Source organism: Syngnathus typhle, unplaced genomic scaffold (genome assembly GCF_033458585.1).
Source record: "Syngnathus typhle isolate RoL2023-S1 ecotype Sweden unplaced genomic scaffold, RoL_Styp_1.0 HiC_scaffold_251, whole genome shotgun sequence".
Classification (NCBI taxonomy): Eukaryota; Metazoa; Chordata; class Actinopteri; order Syngnathiformes; family Syngnathidae; genus Syngnathus; species Syngnathus typhle.
Window position 1 is genome coordinate 32,501 of NW_026872155.1, and position 22,500 is coordinate 55,000.

Sequence of the window (22,500 nt, forward strand, 5' to 3'; positions counted from 1 at the left end):
CCGTTCCTACCGGCCTGTGTTTAAGGAGGCGGCCGGTCCTCCGTCCTTGGATGGATAAGATTCGCAGATTTTCGCCCGGCCTGTGTTTAAGGAGGCGGCCGGTTCCCTCCTTCCTTCCTTTCTTGGATGTATAACATTCGCAGATTTTCGCCCGGCCGGTGGTTTAAGGAGGCGGCCGGTCCTCCCTCCTTGGATGTATAACATTCGCAGATTTTCGCCCGGCCTATGTTTAGTGAGGCGACCGGTCCTCCCTCCTTGGATGTATAACATTCGCATATTTTCGCCCGGCCGGTGGTTTAAGGAGGCGGCCGGTCCTCCCTCCTTGGATGTATAACATTCGCAGATTTTCGCCCGGCCTATGTTTAGTGAGGCGACCGGTCCTCCGTGGAGAGCGACCCGCAAGTGGGGAGGAACCGTCCACCCAACGCCGGCGCGAGCCGGGGCCGGTGGGGGCCCTACCAAGGCGGGTCTCATTGCCTGTCGGTCAGTTCGGGAGAAGGTGGGGGTACTCGGAGGCCCGCCGGGAGCAGACGGGGGTCCGGAAGGTGAGGGGGTGAAGGACGGCGGTCGGGAGCAGACGGCCGTCCCCGGGAGGGGGTGTTCGTTCACGTGCGGACGCCGGGAGCAGGCGGCCGTCACGCAATTCTGCCAACCGTTCCCACCGGCCTGTGTTTAAGGAGGCGGCCGGTCCTCCACGAGAAGAATTCTGCCAAACGTTCCACCGGCCTGTGTTTAAGGAGGCGGCCGGTCCTCCCCGTCGTTCCGCCGGCTTGTGTTTAAGGAGGCGGCCGGTCCTCCACGAGAAGAATTCTGCCAAACGTTCCACCGGCCTGTGTTTAAGGAGGCGGCCGGTCCTCCCCGTCGTTCCGCCGGCTTGTGTTTAAGGAGGCGGCCGGTCCTCCACTATTCCTTCCTTGGATGGAAAGCATGTAGCACTTTGAAAATTTTCGAGCACTGTGACACTTTGAAAATTTTCGAGAGTTTTTGTACTTAGAAAATTTTTCGCTCTTGCACTTCCAGAGTGCTTTGCGGTAGCTCCTAGGTTCGCTGTCCGAGCATGTGAACACTTTTTGGGGGGGAACACATCGCTAGAGACACCAGCCGCCTGGTTCTCGGGGCCAAAACTTGTGTTCCCCACACTCGTTCTGACTATATTTTGCGATTTGGGGGTAAAGGTAATGAGTACAGTGACTAGGGGGACCAACTCATCGTACTCTGGCGCACCAACAGACCAAAGCTGGTACTGCACTTACCCCTGGTACCCCAACGCCTGGTACCTGACGGGCGAGAGGCTGATTTTTCGCTATTTGCGGCCGACCGAGGGAACCAGACAAAGCGGACACTTTACGGCGCAAGAGCCGTTGGCACTTAGAAATTTTTCGACAAAGTTGGCGCGAGCTCCAGAAGGAGAGGCTGATTTTTCGCTATTTGTGGCCGACCGAGGGAACCAGGCAAAGCGGACACTTTACGGCGCAAGAGCCGTTGGCACTTAGAAATTTTTTGACAAAGTTGGCGCGAGCTCCAGAAGGAGAGGCTGATTTTTCGCTATTTGTGGCCGACCGAGGGAACCAGGCAAAGCGGACACTTTACGGCGCAAGAGCCGTTGGCACTTAGAAATTTTTTGACAAAGTTGGCGCGAGCTCCAGAAGGAGAGGCTGATTTTTCGCTATTTGTGGCCGACCGAGGGAACCAGGCAAAGCGGACACTTTACGGCGCAAGAGCCGTTGGCACTTAGAAAATATTCGCCAAAGTTGGCACGAGCTCCAGAAGGAGAGGCTGATTTTTCGCTATTTGTGGCCGACCGAGGGAACCAGACAAAGCGGACACATTACGGCGCAAGAGCCGTTGGCACTTAGAAAATATTCGCCAAAGTTGGCACGAGCTCCAGAAGGAGAGGCTGATTTTTCGCTATTTGTGGCCGACCGAGGGAACCAGACAAAGCGGACACTTTACGGCGCAAGAGCCGTTGGCACTTGCGCGAGCTCCAGAAGGAGAGGCTGATTTTTCGCTATTTGTGGCCGACCGAGGGAACCAGACAAAGCGGACACTTTACGGCGCAAGAGCCGTTGGCACTTAGAAAATATTCGCCAAAGTTGGCACGAGCTCCAGAAGGAGAGGCTGATTTTTCGCCGTTTGTGGCCGACCGAGGGAACCAGACAAAGCGGACACTTTACGGCGCAAGAGCCGTTGGCACTTAGGCGAGCTCCAGAAGGAGAGGCTGATTTTTCGCTATTTGTGGCCGACCGAGGGAACCAGGCAAAGCGGACACATTACGGCGCAAGAGCCGTTGGCACTTAGAAAATATTCGCCAAAGTTGGCACGAGCTCCAGAAGGAGAGGCTGATTTTTCGCTATTTGTGGCCGACCGAGGGAACCAGGCAAAGCGGACACTTTACGGCGCAAGAGCCGTTGGCACTTAGAAATTTTTTGACAAAGTTGGCGCGAGCTCCAGAAGGAGAGGCTGGTTTTTCGCTATTTGTGGCCGACCGAGGGAACCAGGCAAAGCGGACACATTACGGCGCAAGAGCCGTTGGCACTTAGGCGAGCTCCAGAAGGAGAGGCTGATTTTTCGCTATTTGTGGCCGACCGAGGGAACCAGGCAAAGCGGACACATTACGGCGCAAGAGCCGTTGGCACTTAGGCGAGCTCCAGAAGGAGAGGCTGGTTTTTCGCTATTTGTGGCCGACCGAGGGAACCAGGCAAAGCGGACACATTACGGCGCAAGAGCCGTTGGCACTTAGGCGAGCTCCAGAAGGAGAGGCTGATTTTTCGCCGTTTGTGGCCGACCGAGGGAACCAGGCAAAGCGGACACATTACGGCGCAAGAGCCGTTGGCACTTAGGCGAGCTCCAGAAGGAGAGGCTGGTTTTTCGCTATTTGTGGCCGACCGAGGGAACCAGGCAAAGCGGACACATTACGGCGCAAGAGCCGTTGGCACTTAGGCGAGCTCCAGAAGGAGAGGCTGATTTTTCGCCGTTTGTGGCCGACCGAGGGAACCAGGCAAAGCGGACACATTACGGCGCAAGAGCCGTTGGCACTTAGGCGAGCTCCAGAAGGAGAGGCTGGTTTTTCGCTATTTGTGGCCGACCGAGGGAACCAGGCAAAGCGGACACATTACGGCGCAAGAGCCGTTGGCACTTAGGCGAGCTCCAGAAGGAGAGGCTGATTTTTCGCCGTTTGTGGCCGACCGAGGGAACCAGGCAAAGCGGACACATTACGGCGCAAGAGCCGTTGGCACTTAGGCGAGCTCCAGAAGGAGAGGCTGGTTTTTCGCTATTTGTGGCCGACCGAGGGAACCAGGCAAAGCGGACACATTACGGCGCAAGAGCCGTTGGCACTTAGGCGAGCTCCAGAAGGAGAGGCTGATTTTTCGCCGTTTGTGGCCGACCGAGGGAACCAGGCAAAGCGGACACATTACGGCGCAAGAGCCGTTGGCACTTAGGCGAGCTCCAGAAGGAGAGGCTGGTTTTTCGCTATTTGTGGCCGACCGAGGGAACCAGGCAAAGCGGACACATTACGGCGCAAGAGCCGTTGGCACTTAGGCGAGCTCCAGAAGGAGAGGCTGATTTTTCGCCGTTTGTGGCCGACCGAGGGAACCAGGCAAAGCGGACACATTACGGCGCAAGAGCCGTTGGCACTTAGGCGAGCTCCAGAAGGAGAGGCTGGTTTTTCGCTATTTGTGGCCGACCGAGGGAACCAGGCAAAGCGGACACATTACGGCGCAAGAGCCGTTGGCACTTAGGCGAGCTCCAGAAGGAGAGGCTGATTTTTCGCCGTTTGTGGCCGACCGAGGGAACCAGGCAAAGCGGACACATTACGGCGCAAGAGCCGTTGGCACTTAGGCGAGCTCCAGAAGGAGAGGCTGGTTTTTCGCTATTTGTGGCCGACCGAGGGAACCAGGCAAAGCGGACACATTACGGCGCAAGAGCCGTTGGCACTTAGGCGAGCTCCAGAAGGAGAGGCTGATTTTTCGCCGTTTGTGGCCGACCGAGGGAACCAGGCAAAGCGGACACATTACGGCGCAAGAGCCGTTGGCACTTAGGCGAGCTCCAGAAGGAGAGGCTGGTTTTTCGCTATTTGTGGCCGACCGAGGGAACCAGGCAAAGCGGACACATTACGGCGCAAGAGCCGTTGGCACTTAGGCGAGCTCCAGAAGGAGAGGCTGATTTTTCGCCGTTTGTGGCCGACCGAGGGAACCAGGCAAAGCGGACACATTACGGCGCAAGAGCCGTTGGCACTTAGGCGAGCTCCAGAAGGAGAGGCTGGTTTTTCGCTATTTGTGGCCGACCGAGGGAACCAGGCAAAGCGGACACATTACGGCGCAAGAGCCGTTGGCACTTAGGCGAGCTCCAGAAGGAGAGGCTGATTTTTCGCCGTTTGTGGCCGACCGAGGGAACCAGGCAAAGCGGACACATTACGGCGCAAGAGCCGTTGGCACTTAGGCGAGCTCCAGAAGGAGAGGCTGGTTTTTCGCTATTTGTGGCCGACCGAGGGAACCAGGCAAAGCGGACACATTACGGCGCAAGAGCCGTTGGCACTTAGGCGAGCTCCAGAAGGAGAGGCTGATTTTTCGCCGTTTGTGGCCGACCGAGGGAACCAGGCAAAGCGGACACATTACGGCGCAAGAGCCGTTGGCACTTAGGCGAGCTCCAGAAGGAGAGGCTGGTTTTTCGCTATTTGTGGCCGACCGAGGGAACCAGGCAAAGCGGACACATTACGGCGCAAGAGCCGTTGGCACTTAGGCGAGCTCCAGAAGGAGAGGCTGATTTTTCGCCGTTTGTGGCCGACCGAGGGAACCAGGCAAAGCGGACACATTACGGCGCAAGAGCCGTTGGCACTTAGGCGAGCTCCAGAAGGAGAGGCTGGTTTTTCGCTATTTGTGGCCGACCGAGGGAACCAGGCAAAGCGGACACATTACGGCGCAAGAGCCGTTGGCACTTAGGCGAGCTCCAGAAGGAGAGGCTGATTTTTCGCCGTTTGTGGCCGACCGAGGGAACCAGGCAAAGCGGACACATTACGGCGCAAGAGCCGTTGGCACTTAGGCGAGCTCCAGAAGGAGAGGCTGGTTTTTCGCTATTTGTGGCCGACCGAGGGAACCAGGCAAAGCGGACACATTACGGCGCAAGAGCCGTTGGCACTTAGGCGAGCTCCAGAAGGAGAGGCTGATTTTTCGCCGTTTGTGGCCGACCGAGGGAACCAGGCAAAGCGGACACATTACGGCGCAAGAGCCGTTGGCACTTAGGCGAGCTCCAGAAGGAGAGGCTGGTTTTTCGCTATTTGTGGCCGACCGAGGGAACCAGGCAAAGCGGACACATTACGGCGCAAGAGCCGTTGGCACTTAGGCGAGCTCCAGAAGGAGAGGCTGATTTTTCGCCGTTTGTGGCCGACCGAGGGAACCAGGCAAAGCGGACACATTACGGCGCAAGAGCCGTTGGCACTTAGGCGAGCTCCAGAAGGAGAGGCTGGTTTTTCGCTATTTGTGGCCGACCGAGGGAACCAGGCAAAGCGGACACATTACGGCGCAAGAGCCGTTGGCACTTAGGCGAGCTCCAGAAGGAGAGGCTGGTTTTTCGCCGTTTGTGGCCGACCGAGGGAACCAGGCAAAGCGGACACATTACGGCGCAAGAGCCGTTGGCACTTAGGCGAGCTCCAGAAGGAGAGGCTGATTTTTCGCCGTTCGTGGCCGACCGAGGGAACCAGGCAAAGCGGACACATTACGGCGCAAGAGCCGTTGGCACTTAGAAAATATTCGCCAAAGTTGGCACGAGCTCCAGAATGAGAGGCTGATTTTTCGCCGTTTGTGGCCGACCGAGGGAACCAGGCAAAGCGGACACATTACGGCGCAAGAGCCGTTGGCACTTAGGCGAGCTCCAGAAGGAGAGGCTGATTTTTTCGCTATTTGTGGCCGACCGAGGGAACCAGGCAAAGCGGACACATTACGGCGCAAGAGCCGTTGGCACTTAGAAAATATTCGCCAAAGTTGGCACGAGCTCCAGAATGAGAGGCTGATTTTTCGCCGTTTGTGGCCGACCGAGGGAACCAGACAAAGCGGACACATTACGGCGCAAGAGCCGTTGGCACTTAGGCGAGCTCCAGAAGGAGAGGCTGATTTTTTCGCTATTTGTGGCCGACCGAGGGAACCAGGCAAAGCGGACACATTACGGCGCAAGAGCCGTTGGCACTTAGAAAATATTCGCCAAAGTTGGCACGAGCTCCAGAATGAGAGGCTGATTTTTCGCCGTTTGTGGCCGACCGAGGGAACCAGGCAAAGCGGACACATTACGGCGCAAGAGCCGTTGGCACTTAGGCGAGCTCCAGAAGGAGAGGCTGATTTTTTCGCTATTTGTGGCCGACCGAGGGAACCAGGCAAAGCGGACACATTACGGCGCAAGAGCCGTTGGCACTTAGAAAATATTCGCCAAAGTTGGCACGAGCTCCAGAATGAGAGGCTGATTTTTCGCCGTTTGTGGCCGACCGAGGGAACCAGACAAAGCGGACACATTACGGCGCAAGAGCCGTTGGCACTTAGGCGAGCTCCAGAAGGAGAGGCTGATTTTTCGCTATTTGTGGCCGACCGAGGGAACCAGGCAAAGCGGACACTTTACGGCGCAAGAGCCGTTGGCACTTAGAAAATATTCGCCAAAGTTGGCACGAGCTCCAGAAGGAGAGGCTGATTTTTCGCCGTTTGTGGCCGACCGAGGGAACCAGACAAAGCGGACACATTACGGCGCAAGAGCCGTTGGCACTTAGGCGAGCTCCAGAAGGAGAGGCTGATTTTTCGCTATTTGTGGCCGACCGAGGGAACCAGGCAAAGCGGACACTTTACGGCGCAAGAGCCGTTGGCACTTAGAAAATATTCTGAAATTCTCACCGACCTCCGTGGTGGAGAGGCCGAATTTTCGACATTCGTGGCCGACCGGGGAACCGTCGCCACTCGGACAACTTGTGCGGCAGCCCTCGGTGATTTTAGGACCGCTTTTTCACCCTCGCTGTCCGACCGGAGAACCGTCGTAGCTCGGACAGTTCGTGTGCCAGCATCCGCTGGCACTTAGAAAATTTTAAAAAAGAAAAAAATAGTCTTCTGCATATACGTTCTGACTATATTTTGCGATTAGGGGGTAAAGGTAATGAGTACAGTGACTAGGGGGACCAACTCATCGTACTCTGGCGCACCAACACGCCAAGGTTGGTACTGCACTTAGGCTGATTTTTGCGCTATTCGCGGCCGACCGGGGAACCAGCGCGGAGCGGACACATTACGGCGAATGAGCCGTTGGCACTTAGAAAATTTTTGAGCTTTTTTCGAACTTCCGTGAGGCTGATTTTGCGCTATTCGCGGCCGACCGGGGAACCAGCGCGGAGCGGACACATTACGGCGAATGAGCCGTTGGCACTTAGAAAATTTTTGAGCTTTTTTCGAACTTCCGTGAGGCTGATTTTGCGCTATTCGCGGCCGACCGGGGAACCAGCGCGGAGCGGACACATTACGGCGAATGAGCCGTTGGCACTTAGAAAATTTTTGAGCTTTTTTCGGACTTCCGTGTGGAGCTTTGGGGCCGTTCCGCCTAACTTTTTATGCCCGATTAGGCTTCCAGGGAGGCGGCTAAGCATTATTGACCAATCATGGAGCTTTTTTGGGACTTCCGTGTGGAGCTTTGGGGCCGTTCCGCCTAGCTTTTTATGCCCGATTAGGCTTCCAGGGAGGCGGCTAAGCATTATTGACCAATCATGGAGCTTTTTTGGGACTTCCGTGTGGAGCTTTGGGGCCGTTCCGCCTAGCTTTTTATGCCCGATTAGGCTTCCAGGGAGGCGGCTAAGCATTATTGACCAATCATGGAGCTTTTTTGGGACTTCCGTGTGGAGCTTTGGGGCCGTTCCGCCTAGCTTTTTATGCCCGATTAGGCTTCCAGGGAGGCGGCTAAGCATTATTGACCAATCATGGAGCTTTTTTGGGACTTCCAGCCGGTGCTTTGGGGGCCTTCCCCCTCACTTTCTACGCCCGATTGGGCTTCCAGGGACGCGGCTAAGCATTTTTAACAGAAATGGAGCTTTTTGCGGAGCTCCAGCCGGTGCCACCGGCAGGCCGTGCACGCGGACGAGATGACCGAAAGAAGCTCCAGGAGAGCGGATGGACGCTTTTTAAGCACCGAGGCGGAGATCGCGGAGCTTTAATAGACTTCCAGCGGGCCCAAAGCGGCCAGGCAGACGGCGCAGCGCGACCTGGTACCTCGCACGGGACGCATCGCCCCCCCCGCGCACAGTTCCAGGGGGCCGGGATGACGTTTCAAAGCTGCCGCTGCAGCTGCGGCGGGGAGTGGCCTCCCTCCGGTCGGCACGACGAGTAAATGACACCGGCCGCTGACGCAAACCCACGCCGGACAGGAGAGCTCAAAAGCCGGGTAACATTTCAAGGAAGACCCCCCCTGCGCAGACCTCCACTAGGCCGGGATGACTGTTCAGCTGTGGCGGGGAGTGGCCTCCCTCCGGTCGGCACGACGAGTAAATGACACCGGCCGCTGACGCAAACCCACGCCGGACAGGAGAGCTCAAAAGCCGGGTAACATTTCAAGGAAGACCCCCCCTGCGCAGACCTCCACTAGGCCGGGATGACTGTTCAGCTGTGGCGGGGAGTGGCCTCCCTCCGGTCGGCACGACGAGTAAATGACACCGGCCGCTGACGCAAACCCACGCCGGACAGGAGAGCTCAAAAGCCGGGTAACATTTCAAGGAAGACCCCCCCTGCGCAGACCTCCACTAGGCCGGGATGACTGTTCAGCTGTGGCGGGGAGTGGCCTCCCTCCGGTGGACACGACGAGTAAATGACACCGGCCGCTGACGCAAACCCACGCCGGACAGGAGAGCTCAAAAGCCGGGTAACATTTCAAGGAAGACCCCCCCTGCGCAGACCTCCACTAGGCCGGGATGACTGTTCAGCTGTGGCGGGGAGTGGCCTCCCTCCGGTCGGCACGACGAGTAAATGACACCGGCCGCTGACGCAAACCCACGCCGGACAGGAGAGCTCAAAAGCCGGGTAACATTTCAAGGAAGACCCCCCCTGCGCAGACCTCCACTAGGCCGGGATGACTGTTCAGCTGTGGCGGGGAGTGGCCTCCCTCCGGTCGGCACGACGAGTAAATGACACCGGCCGCTGACGCAAACCCACGCCGGACAGGAGAGCTCAAAAGCCGGGTAACATTTCAAGGAAGACCCCCCCTGCGCAGACCTCCACTAGGCCGGGATGACTGTTCAGCTGTGGCGGGGAGTGGCCTCCCTCCGGTCGGCACGACGAGTAAATGACACCGGCCGCTGACGCAAACCCACGCCGGACAGGAGAGCTCAAAAGCCGGGTAACATTTCAAGGAAGACCCCCCCTGCGCAGACCTCCACTAGGCCGGGATGACTGTTCAGCTGTGGCGGGGAGTGGCCTCCCTCCGGTGGACACGACGAGTAAATGACACCGGCCGCTGACGCAAACCCACGCCGGACAGGAGAGCTCAAAAGCCGGGTAACATTTCAAGGAAGACCCCCCCTGCGCAGACCTCCACTAGGCCGGGATGACTGTTCAGCTGTGGCGGGGAGTGGCCTCCCTCCGGTCGGCACGACGAGTAAATGACACCGGCCGCTGACGCAAACCCACGCCGGACAGGAGAGCTCAAAAGCCGGGTAACATTTCAAGGAAGACCCCCCCTGCGCAGACCTCCACTAGGCCGGGATGACTGTTCAGCTGTGGCGGGGAGTGGCCTCCCTCCGGTCGGCACGACGAGTAAATGACACCGGCCGCTGACGCAAACCCACGCCGGACAGGAGAGCTCAAAAGCCGGGTAACATTTCAAGGAAGACCCCCCCTGCGCAGACCTCCACTAGGCCGGGATGACTGTTCAGCTGTGGCGGGGAGTGGCCTCCCTCCGGTCGGCACGACGAGTAAATGACACCGGCCGCTGACGCAAACCCACGCCGGACAGGAGAGCTCAAAAGCCGGGTAACATTTCAAGGAAGACCCCCCCTGCGCAGACCTCCACTAGGCCGGGATGACTGTTCAGCTGTGGCGGGGAGTGGCCTCCCTCCGGTCGGCACGACGAGTAAATGACACCGGCCGCTGACGCAAACCCACGCCGGACAGGAGAGCTCAAAAGCCGGGTAACATTTCAAGGAAGACCCCCCCTGCGCAGACCTCCACTAGGCCGGGATGACTGTTCAGCTGCGGCGGGGAGTGGCCTCCCTCCGGTCGGCACGACGAGTAAAGCTATTTAGGAAAATCTGAGATAAATATCACTTGCATAATAATTTGGAACACGGTCCCGTGTTCCAAATTATTATGCAAAATGTATTTAGACACCAGCAATCGCACTTAGATTTGTTTCTTTTTTCTTTCTTTTAGCTTCCATAATGTTACCGGGCGCTGACGCAAACCCACGCCCGGCAGGAGAGCTCAAAAGCCGGGTAACATTTCAAGGAAGACCCCCCCTGCGCAGACCTCCACTAGGCCGGGATGACTGTTCAGCTGCGGCGGGGAGTGGCCTCCCTCCGGTCGGCACGACGAGTAAAGCTATTTAGGAAAATCTGAGATAAATATCACTTGCATAATAATTTGGAACACGGTCCCGTGTTCCAAATTATTATGCAAAATGTATTTAGACACCAGCAATCGCACTTAGATTTGTTTCTTTTTTCTTTCTTTTAGCTTCCATAATGTTACCGGGCGCTGACGCAAACCCACGCCCGGCAGGAGAGCTCAAAAGCCGGGTAACATTTCAAGGAAGACCCCCCCTGCGCAGACCTCCACTAGGCCGGGATGACTGTTCAGCTGCGGCGGGGAGTGGCCTCCCTCCGGTCGGCACGACGAGTAAATGACACCGGCCGCTGACGCAAACCCACGCCGGACAGGAGAGCTCAAAAGCCGGGTAACATTTCAAGGAAGACCCCCCCTGCGCAGACCTCCACTAGGCCGGGATGACTTTTCAAAGCTGCCTCTGCAGCTGCGGCGGGGAGTTGCCTCCCTCCGGTGGACACGACGAGTAAATACACCAGCACTTGCTCTTAGATTTGTTTCTTTTTTCTTTCTTTTAGCTTCCATAATGTTACCGGGCGCTGACGCAAACCCACGCCCGGCAGGAGAGCTCGGAAGCCGGGTAACATTTCAAGGAAGACCCCCCCTGCGCAGACCTCCACTAGGCCGGGATGACTGTTCAGCTGCGGCGGGGAGTGGCCTCCCTCCGGTCGGCACGACGAGTAAAGCTATTTAGGAAAATCTGAGATAAATATCACTTGCATAATAATTTGGAACACGGTCCCGTGTTCCAAATTATTATGCAAAATGTATTTAGACACCAGCAATCGCACTTAGATTTGTTTCTTTTTTCTTTCTTTTAGCTTCCATAATGTTACCGGGCGCTGACGCAAACCCACGCCGGACAGGAGAGCTCAAAAGCCGGGTAACATTTCAAGGAAGACCCCCCCTGCGCAGACCTCCACTAGGCCGGGATGACTGTTCAGCTGTGGCGGGGAGTGGCCTCCCTCCGGTCGGCACGACGAGTAAATGACACCGGCCGCTGACGCAAACCCACGCCGGACAGGAGAGCTCAAAAGCCGGGTAACATTTCAAGGAAGACCCCCCCTGCGCAGACCTCCACTAGGCCGGGATGACTTTTCAAAGCTGCCTCTGCAGCTGCGGCGGGGAGTTGCCTCCCTCCGGTGGACACGACGAGTAAATACACCAGCACTTGCTCTTAGATTTGTTTCTTTTTTCTTTCTTTTAGCTTCCATAATGTTACCGGGCGCTGACGCAAACCCACGCCCGGCAGGAGAGCTCAAAAGCCGGGTAACATTTCAAGGAAGACCCCCCCTGCGCAGACCTCCACTAGGCCGGGATGACTGTTCAGCTGCGGCGGGGAGTGGCCTCCCTCCGGTCGGCACGACGAGTAAAGCTATTTAGGAAAATCTGAGATAAATATCACTTGCATAATAATTTGGAACACGGTCCCGTGTTCCAAATTATTATGCAAAATGTATTTAGACACCAGCAATCGCACTTAGATTTGTTTCTTTTTTCTTTCTTTTAGCTTCCATAATGTTACCGGGCGCTGACGCAAACCCACGCCCGGCAGGAGAGCTCAAAAGCCGGGTAACATTTCAAGGAAGACCCCCCCTGCGCAGACCTCCACTAGGCCGGGATGACTGTTCAGCTGCGGCGGGGAGTGGCCTCCCTCCGGTCGGCACGACGAGTAAATGACACCGGCCGCTGACGCAAACCCACGCCGGACAGGAGAGCTCAAAAGCCGGGTAACATTTCAAGGAAGACCCCCCCTGCGCAGACCTCCACTAGGCCGGGATGACTTTTCAAAGCTGCCTCTGCAGCTGCGGCGGGGAGTTGCCTCCCTCCGGTGGACACGACGAGTAAATACACCAGCACTTGCTCTTAGATTTGTTTCTTTTTTCTTTCTTTTAGCTTCCATAATGTTACCGGGCGCTGACGCAAACCCACGCCCGGCAGGAGAGCTCAAAAGCCGGGTAACATTTCAAGGAAGACCCCCCCTGCGCAGACCTCCACTAGGCCGGGATGACTGTTCAGCTGCGGCGGGGAGTGGCCTCCCTCCGGTCGGCACGACGAGTAAAGCTATTTAGGAAAATCTGAGATAAATATCACTTGCATAATAATTTGGAACACGGTCCCGTGTTCCAAATTATTATGCAAAATGTATTTAGACACCAGCAATCGCACTTAGATTTGTTTCTTTTTTCTTTCTTTTAGCTTCCATAATGTTACCGGGCGCTGACGCAAACCCACGCCCGGCAGGAGAGCTCAAAAGCCGGGTAACATTTCAAGGAAGCTATTTAGGAAAATCTGAGATAAATATCCTTTGCATAATAATTTGGAACACGGTCCCGTGTTCCAAATTATTATGCAAAATGTATTTAAGTGTCATAAAGATTACATTTTTTGTTTTTCAAGTACTGAAATCACCCTCAGTCATGGTACAGTCCATGGTAGTCTGCCAGGTGAGCGCAATTGTAGTAATTAACAAGTCTATTTAAGTTCCGCGTTTTTAAGCGTTCGGCCATTTCGTTCAACCATGGGGAGGAAAAAGGATCTCTCTGCTGTCGAGAAGCGTGAAATCGTTCGATGCCTTGGACAAGGTATGCAGACATTCGATATTGCACGAAAGCTTAAGCGCGACCATCGAACTTTGAAGAAATTCGTCGCTGATTCGGAGCAAACGCGCGTTCGTGCAGACAAAGGCACGACAAGGAAGGTTTCTGCAAGACAAACAAATCGAATCAAGAGGGCGGCTGCAAGCATGCCACTAAAGACGAGCAAACAAATATTCGACGCTGCTGGTGCCAGTGAAGTCCCACGAACGACGAGGTGCAGGATCCTCCAGAGGCTTGCAGTTGTGCGGAAACCCTCCATTCGGCCACCCCTGAACAACGCGAACAAGCAGAAACGGCTGCAGTGGGCCCAGACTTACATGAAGACAAATTTTCAGACAGTCCTGTTCACCGACGAGTGCCGTGCCACCTTGGATGGGCCAGGTAGGGTTTTTTAAGTTTTTCCTTGCACTTTTGAGAGCTCAGGGGATGCTTTGAGAATAATTGTCAATTTCTGTCTATGTGAAGCCCTTTGAGACTGCTTGTGATTTAGGGCTATACAAATAAACTTGATTTGACTTGACTTTACAGATGGATGGAGTCGTGGATGGTTGGTGGACGGCCACGATAGCCCAACAAGGCTGCGGCGTCAGCAGGGAGGTGGCGGAGTGATGTTTTGGGCCGGAATCATGGGGAGAGAGCTGCTTGGCCCCTTTAGGGTCCCTGAAGGCGTCAAAATTACGTCTGTTAACTACGTGGAATTTCTGACTCAACACTTCTGTCCATGGTACAACAGGAAGAACCGTGCTTTCCGTCAAAAGATCATCTTCATGCATGACAATGCACCGTCTCATGCTGCAAGAAATACGTCAACGTCTTTGGCATCTATGGGAATAAAGGGAGAGAAACTGATGGTGTGGCCCCCATGCTCCCCTGACCTCAATCCTATTGAAAACTTGTGGAGCATCGTCAAGCAGAAAATCTACGAAGGTGGGAGGCAGTTCAATTCCAAAGAGCAGCTCTGGCAGGCTATTCTTAGATCCTGCCAAGAAATTCAACCAGAAACTGTACAAAAACTCACAAGTTCAGTGGATGGAAGAATCGTGAAGCTGCTGTTGAACAAAGGGTCCTATGTTAAAATGTAACTTTGTTTTTTATTGAAATAAAGGGTCCTATGTTAAAATGTAACTTGTTTGTCTTTTCTTTGAAATAGCTTTTGATTTCAGTAAATATGACCTCCTAATGCTGTAAATTCTTAAGATGGGCATTTCAGTTCATAAAAACCTATAAAATGTTATAAAACTCTGTTGTGCGTAATAATGTGGAACAGTGCATTTTAAGTTTTTTATTTTTTAAAAATTCTGTGATCATTCGGAGGTTTGTTCAATAAAATTAGAATTCATCAAAATAATGGTTGATGACTTGAAAATTATGCTGACTCATTTTGCATCGACTATTTAGGAAAATCTGAGATAAATGTCACTTGCATAATAATTTGGAACACGGTGTAAGTGCGATTGCTGGTGTATTTACTCGTCGTGTCCACCGGAGGACGGCAAATCCCCGCCGCAGCTGCAGCGGCAGCGCTTAAATGTCTTCCCGGCCGCCTGGAACTCTGCACGGGGCGTGTTTCGTCCCGCGCAGCGGTACCAGATCGCGCTGCGCCGTCAGCCGAGCCGCGCGCGGTCCGCTGGAAGTCTACACTGTGTTCCAAATTATTATGCAAATTGTATTTATGTGTCATAAAGATTACATTTTTTGTTTTTCAATTAAACTCATGGATGGTATTACGTGTCAGGGCTCTTTGGATCACTGAGATCAATCTCAGACACCGGGGATCATTACCGGCCAGTTGAGCCCAAATTAAGGAAAAACTACTTAAGAATGGTGTTCCACATTATTAAGCAGATAATTTGAAGTTCGCTTTGAGCAGTGGCGGACGCCAACCCACGACCGGTGGGAGAGCTCGGAGGGCGGATGGGCTTTCAAGGAAGCCCCCCAGGCCGGTCCCACTCGCACTTAGAATTTTTTTTTTTTTTGGCTTCCATAATGTACCGGGCGCGGACGCGAAACCCACGCCGGGCAGGAGAGCTCGAAAGGCGGCTAAGCATTCAAGGAAGCACCGTCTGGAGCTTCAGAGCCGTTCCGCCTGACTTTTAACGTAGAGTACCGGGCGCAAACCACTAACTCAAGCCCGGCATGGCAGCTCGAAAGGCGGCTAAGCATTCAAGGAAGCACCGTCTGGAGCTTCAGAGCCGTTCCGCCTGACTTTTAACGTAGAGTACCGGGCGCAAACCACTAACTCAAGCCCGGCATGGCAGCTCGAAAGGCGGCTAAGCATTCAAGGAAGCACCGTCTGGAGCTTCAGAGCCGTTCCGCCTGACTTTTAACGTAGAGTACCGGGCGCAAACCACTAACTCAAGCCCGGCATGGCAGCTCGAAAGGCGGCTAAGCATTCAAGGAAGCACCGTCTGGAGCTTCAGAGCCGTTCCGCCTGACTTTTAACGTAGAGTACCGGGCGCAAACCACTAACTCAAGCCCGGCATGGCAGCTCGAAAGGCGGCTAAGCATTCAAGGAAGCACCGTCTGGAGCTTCAGAGCCGTTCCGCCTGACTTTTAACGTAGAGTACCGGGCGCAAACCACTAACTCAAGCCCGGCATGGCAGCTCGAAAGGCGGCTAAGCATTCAAGGAAGCACCGTCTGGAGCTTCAGAGCCGTTCCGCCTGACTTTTAACGTAGAGTACCGGGCGCAAACCACTAACTCAAGCCCGGCATGGCAGCTCGAAAGGCGGCTAAGCATTCAAGGAAGCACCGTCTGGAGCTTCAGAGCCGTTCCGCCTGACTTTTAACGTAGAGTACCGGGCGCAAACCACTAACTCAAGCCCGGCATGGCAGCTCGAAAGGCGGCTAAGCATTCAAGGAAGCACCGTCTGGAGCTTCAGAGCCGTTCCGCCTGACTTTTAACGTAGAGTACCGGGCGCAAACCACTAACTCAAGCCCGGCATGGCAGCTCGAAAGGCGGCTAAGCATTCAAGGAAGCACCGTCTGGAGCTTCAGAGCCGTTCCGCCTGACTTTTAACGTAGAGTACCGGGCGCAAACCACTAACTCAAGCCCGGCATGGCAGCTCGAAAGGCGGCTAAGCATTCAAGGAAGCACCGTCTGGAGCTTCAGAGCCGTTCCGCCTGACTTTTAACGTAGAGTACCGGGCGCAAACCACTAACTCAAGCCCGGCATGGCAGCTCGAAAGGCGGCTAAGCATTCAAGGAAGCACCGTCTGGAGCTTCAGAGCCGTTCCGCCTGACTTTTAACGTAGAGTACCGGGCGCAAACCACTAACTCAAGCCCGGCATGGCAGCTCGAAAGGCGGCTAAGCATTCAAGGAAGCACCGTCTGGAGCTTCAGAGCCGTTCCGCCTGACTTTTAACGTAGAGTACCGGGCGCAAACCACTAACTCAAGCCCGGCATGGCAGCTCGAAAGGCGGCTAAGCATTCAAGGAAGCACCGTCTGGAGCTTCAGAGCCGTTCCGCCTGACTTTTAACGTAGAGTACCGGGCGCAAACCACTAACTCAAGCCCGGCATGGCAGCTCGAAAGGCGGCTAAGCATTCAAGGAAGCACCGTCTGGAGCTTCAGAGCCGTTCCGCCTGACTTTTAACGTAGAGTACCGGGCGCAAACCACTAACTCAAGCCCGGCATGGCAGCTCGAAAGGCGGCTAAGCATTCAAGGAAGCACCGTCTGGAGCTTCAGAGCCGTTCCGCCTGACTTTTAACGTAGAGTACCGGGCGCAAACCACTAACTCAAGCCCGGCATGGCAGCTCGAAAGGCGGCTAAGCATTCAAGGAAGCACCGTCTGGAGCTTCAGAGCCGTTCCGCCTGACTTTTAACGTAGAGTACCGGGCGCAAACCACTAACTCAAGCCCGGCATGGCAGCTCGAAAGGCGGCTAAGCATTCAAGGAAGCACCGTCTGGAGCTTCAGAGCCGTTCCGCCTGACTTTTAACGTAGAGTACCGGGCGCAAACCACTAACTCAAGCCCGGCATGGCAGCTCGAAAGGCGGCTAAGCATTCAAGGAAGCACCGTCTGGAGCTTCAGAGCCGTTCCGCCTGACTTTTAACGTAGAGTACCGGGCGCAAACCACTAACTCAAGCCCGGCATGGCAGCTCGAAAGGCGGCTAAGCATTCAAGGAAGCACCGTCTGGAGCTTCAGAGCCGTTCCGCCTGACTTTTAACGTAGAGTACCGGGCGCAAACCACTAACTCAAGCCCGGCATGGCAGCTCGAAAGGCGGCTAAGCATTCAAGGAAGCACCGTCTGGAGCTTCAGAGCCGTTCCGCCTGACTTTTAACGTAGAGTACCGGGCGCAAACCACTAACTCAAGCCCGGCATGGCAGCTCGAAAGGCGGCTAAGCATTCAAGGAAGCACCGTCTGGAGCTTCAGAGCCGTTCCGCCTGACTTTTAACGTAGAGTACCGGGCGCAAACCACTAACTCAAGCCCGGCATGGCAGCTCGAAAGGCGGCTAAGCATTCAAGGAAGCACCGTCTGGAGCTTCAGAGCCGTTCCGCCTGACTTTTAACGTAGAGTACCGGGCGCAAACCACTAACTCAAGCCCGGCATGGCAGCTCGAAAGGCGGCTAAGCATTCAAGGAAGCACCGTCTGGAGCTTCAGAGCCGTTCCGCCTGACTTTTAACGTAGAGTACCGGGCGCAAACCACTAACTCAAGCCCGGCATGGCAGCTCGAAAGGCGGCTAAGCATTCAAGGAAGCACCGTCTGGAGCTTCAGAGCCGTTCCGCCTGACTTTTAACGTAGAGTACCGGGCGCAAACCACTAACTCAAGCCCGGCATGGCAGCTCGAAAGGCGGCTAAGCATTCAAGGAAGCACCGTCTGGAGCTTCAGAGCCGTTCCGCCTGACTTTTAACGTAGAGTACCGGGCGCAAACCACTAACTCAAGCCCGGCATGGCAGCTCGAAAGGCGGCTAAGCATTCAAGGAAGCACCGTCTGGAGCTTCAGAGCCGTTCCGCCTGACTTTTAACGTAGAGTACCGGGCGCAAACCACTAACTCAAGCCCGGCATGGCAGCTCGAAAGGCGGCTAAGCATTCAAGGAAGCACCGTCTGGAGCTTCAGAGCCGTTCCGCCTGACTTTTAACGTAGAGTACCGGGCGCAAACCACTAACTCAAGCCCGGCATGGCAGCTCGAAAGGCGGCTAAGCATTCAAGGAAGCACCGTCTGGAGCTTCAGAGCCGTTCCGCCTGACTTTTAACGTAGAGTACCGGGCGCAAACCACTAACTCAAGCCCGGCATGGCAGCTCGAAAGGCGGCTAAGCATTCAAGGAAGCACCGTCTGGAGCTTCAGAGCCGTTCCGCCTGACTTTTAACGTAGAGTACCGGGCGCAAACCACTAACTCAAGCCCGGCATGGCAGCTCGAAAGGCGGCTAAGCATTCAAGGAAGCACCGTCTGGAGCTTCAGAGCCGTTCCGCCTGACTTTTAACGTAGAGTACCGGGCGCAAACCACTAACTCAAGCCCGGCATGGCAGCTCGAAAGGCGGCTAAGCATTCAAGGAAGCACCGTCTGGAGCTTCAGAGCCGTTCCGCCTGACTTTTAACGTAGAGTACCGGGCGCAAACCACTAACTCAAGCCCGGCATGGCAGCTCGAAAGGCGGCTAAGCATTCAAGGAAGCACCGTCTGGAGCTTCAGAGCCGTTCCGCCTGACTTTTAACGTAGAGTACCGGGCGCAAACCACTAACTCAAGCCCGGCATGGCAGCTCGAAAGGCGGCTAAGCATTCAAGGAAGCACCGTCTGGAGCTTCAGAGCCGTTCCGCCTGACTTTTAACGTAGAGTACCGGGCGCAAACCACTAACTCAAGCCCGGCATGGCAGCTCGAAAGGCGGCTAAGCATTCAAGGAAGCACCGTCTGGAGCTTCAGAGCCGTTCCGCCTGACTTTTAACGTAGAGTACCGGGCGCAAACCACTAACTCAAGCCCGGCATGGCAGCTCGAAAGGCGGCTAAGCATTCAAGGAAGCACCGTCTGGAGCTTCAGAGCCGTTCCGCCTGACTTTTAACGTAGAGTACCGGGCGCAAACCACTAACTCAAGCCCGGCATGGCAGCTCGAAAGGCGGCTAAGCATTCAAGGAAGCACCGTCTGGAGCTTCAGAGCCGTTCCGCCTGACTTTTAACGTAGAGTACCGGGCGCAAACCACTAACTCAAGCCCGGCATGGCAGCTCGAAAGGCGGCTAAGCATTCAAGGAAGCACCGTCTGGAGCTTCAGAGCCGTTCCGCCTGACTTTTAACGTAGAGTACCGGGCGCAAACCACTAACTCAAGCCCGGCATGGCAGCTCGAAAGGCGGCTAAGCATTCAAGGAAGCACCGTCTGGAGCTTCAGAGCCGTTCCGCCTGACTTTTAACGTAGAGTACCGGGCGCAAACCACTAACTCAAGCCCGGCATGGCAGCTCGAAAGGCGGCTAAGCATTCAAGGAAGCACCGTCTGGAGCTTCAGAGCCGTTCCGCCTGACTTTTAACGTAGAGTACCGGGCGCAAACCACTAACTCAAGCCCGGCATGGCAGCTCGAAAGGCGGCTAAGCATTCAAGGAAGCACCGTCTGGAGCTTCAGAGCCGTTCCGCCTGACTTTTAACGTAGAGTACCGGGCGCAAACCACTAACTCAAGCCCGGCATGGCAGCTCGAAAGGCGGCTAAGCATTCAAGGAAGCACCGTCTGGAGCTTCAGAGCCGTTCCGCCTGACTTTTAACGTAGAGTACCGGGCGCAAACCACTAACTCAAGCCCGGCATGGCAGCTCGAAAGGCGGCTAAGCATTCAAGGAAGCACCGTCTGGAGCTTCAGAGCCGTTCCGCCTGACTTTTAACGTAGAGTACCGGGCGCAAACCACTAACTCAAGCCCGGCATGGCAGCTCGAAAGGCGGCTAAGCATTCAAGGAAGCACCGTCTGGAGCTTCAGAGCCGTTCCGCCTGACTTTTAACGTAGAGTACCGGGCGCAAACCACTAACTCAAGCCCGGCATGGCAGCTCGAAAGGCGGCTAAGCATTCAAGGAAGCACCGTCTGGAGCTTCAGAGCCGTTCCGCCTGACTTTTAACGTAGAGTACCGGGCGCAAACCACTAACTCAAGCCCGGCATGGCAGCTCGAAAGGCGGCTAAGCATTCAAGGAAGCACCGTCTGGAGCTTCAGAGCCGTTCCGCCTGACTTTTAACGTAGAGTACCGGGCGCAAACCACTAACTCAAGCCCGGCATGGCAGCTCGAAAGGCGGCTAAGCATTCAAGGAAGCACCGTCTGGAGCTTCAGAGCCGTTCCGCCTGACTTTTAACGTAGAGTACCGGGCGCAAACCACTAACTCAAGCCCGGCATGGCAGCTCGAAAGGCGGCTAAGCATTCAAGGAAGCACCGTCTGGAGCTTCAGAGCCGTTCCGCCTGACTTTTAACGTAGAGTACCGGGCGCAAACCACTAACTCAAGCCCGGCATGGCAGCTCGAAAGGCGGCTAAGCATTCAAGGAAGCACCGTCTGGAGCTTCAGAGCCGTTCCGCCTGACTTTTAACGTAGAGTACCGGGCGCAAACCACTAACTCAAGCCCGGCATGGCAGCTCGAAAGGCGGCTAAGCATTCAAGGAAGCACCGTCTGGAGCTTCAGAGCCGTTCCGCCTGACTTTTAACGTAGAGTACCGGGCGCAAACCACTAACTCAAGCCCGGCATGGCAGCTCGAAAGGCGGCTAAGCATTCAAGGAAGCGACGCCGGCCGGTCCGCGGGCCAAATAGGGTCCAGTAAAGTACCGGGCGCAAACCACTAACTCAAGCCCGGCATGGCAGCTCGAAAGGCGGCTAAGCATTCAAGGAAGCGACGCCGGCCGGTCCGCGGGCCAAATAGGGTCCAGTAAAGTACCGGGCGCGGCCACTAACGCCTTGTGGCGGTCGCCTTGTGGCGGTCGGGGGGTGGCGGTCGGGGCTGGCGCTTGGGGCCGGTGGCGGTCGCCTTGTGGCGGTCGCCTTGTGGCGGTCGGGGGGTGGCGGTCGGGGCTGGCGCTTGGGGCCAGTGGCGGTCGCCTTGTGGCGGTCGCCTTGTGGCGGTCGCCTTGTGGCGGTCGCCTTGTGGCGGTCGCCTTGTGGCGGTCGGGGGGTGGCGGTCGGGGCTGGCGCTTGGGGCCAGTGGCGGTCGCCTTGTGGCGGTCGCCTTGTGGCGGTCGCCTTGTGGCGGTCGCCTTGTGGCGGTCGCCTTGTGGCGGTCGGGGGGTGGCGGTCGGGGCTGGCGCTTGGGGCCGGTGGCGGTCGCCTTGTGGCGGTCGCCTTGTGGCGGTCGGGGGGTGGCGGTCGGGGCTGGCGCTTGGGGCCGGTGGCGGTCGCCTTGTGGCGGTCGCCTTGTGGCGGTCGCCTTGTGGCGGTCGGGGGGTGGCGGTCGGGGCTGGCGCTTGGGGCCAGTGGCGGTCGCCTTGTGGCGGTCGCCTTGTGGCGGTCGCCTTGTGGCGGTCGCCTTGTGGCGGTCGCCTTGTGGCGGTCGGGGGGTGGCGGTCGGGGCTGGCGCTTGGGGCCAGTGGCGGTCGCCTTGTGGCGGTCGCCTTGTGGCGGTCGCCTTGTGGCGGTCGCCTTGTGGCGGTCGCCTTGTGGCGGTCGGGGGGTGGCGGTCGGGGGGTGGCGGTCGGGGCTGGCGCTTGGGGCCGGTGGCGGTCGCCTTGTGGCGGTCGCCTTGTGGCGGTCGGGGGGTGGCGGTCGGGGCTGGCGCTTGGGGCCGGTGGCGGTCGCCTTGTGGCGGTCGCCTTGTGGCGGTCGCCTTGTGGCGGTCGGGGGGTGGCGGTCGGGGCTGGCGCTTGGGGCCAGTGGCGGTCGCCTTGTGGCGGTCGCCTTGTGGCGGTCGCCTTGTGGCGGTCGCCTTGTGGCGGTCGCCTTGTGGCGGTCGGGGGGTGGCGGTCGGGGCTGGCGCTTGGGGCCAGTGGCGGTCGCCTTGTGGCGGTCGCCTTGTGGCGGTCGCCTTGTGGCGGTCGCCTTGTGGCGGTCGCCTTGTGGCGGTCGGGGGGTGGCGGTCGGGGCTGGCGCTTGGGGCCGGTGGCGGTCGCCTTGTGGCGGTCGCCTTGTGGCGGTCGCCTTGTGGCGGTCGCCTTGTGGCGGTCGGGGGGTGGCGGTCGGGGCTGGCGCTTGGGGCCGGTGGCGGTCGCCTTGTGGCGGTCGCCTTGTGGCGGTCGCCTTGTGGCGGTCGGGGGGTGGCGGTCGGGGCTGGCGCTTGGGGCTGGCGTCCGCCAATAGTGGTTTAATTTCGGGAGGAAGATTGATTTTCGTCCCAAGCCCGCCGCTGGAGAAAATTTTAGGTACCAGGAGTGGATTTTTTTTGTCCACTCAGGAGGGGGACGTTGGCTGGTTTGGTGTCCGGGGGAAAGTGCTCTTTTCTCGGCCAGGAGAAAG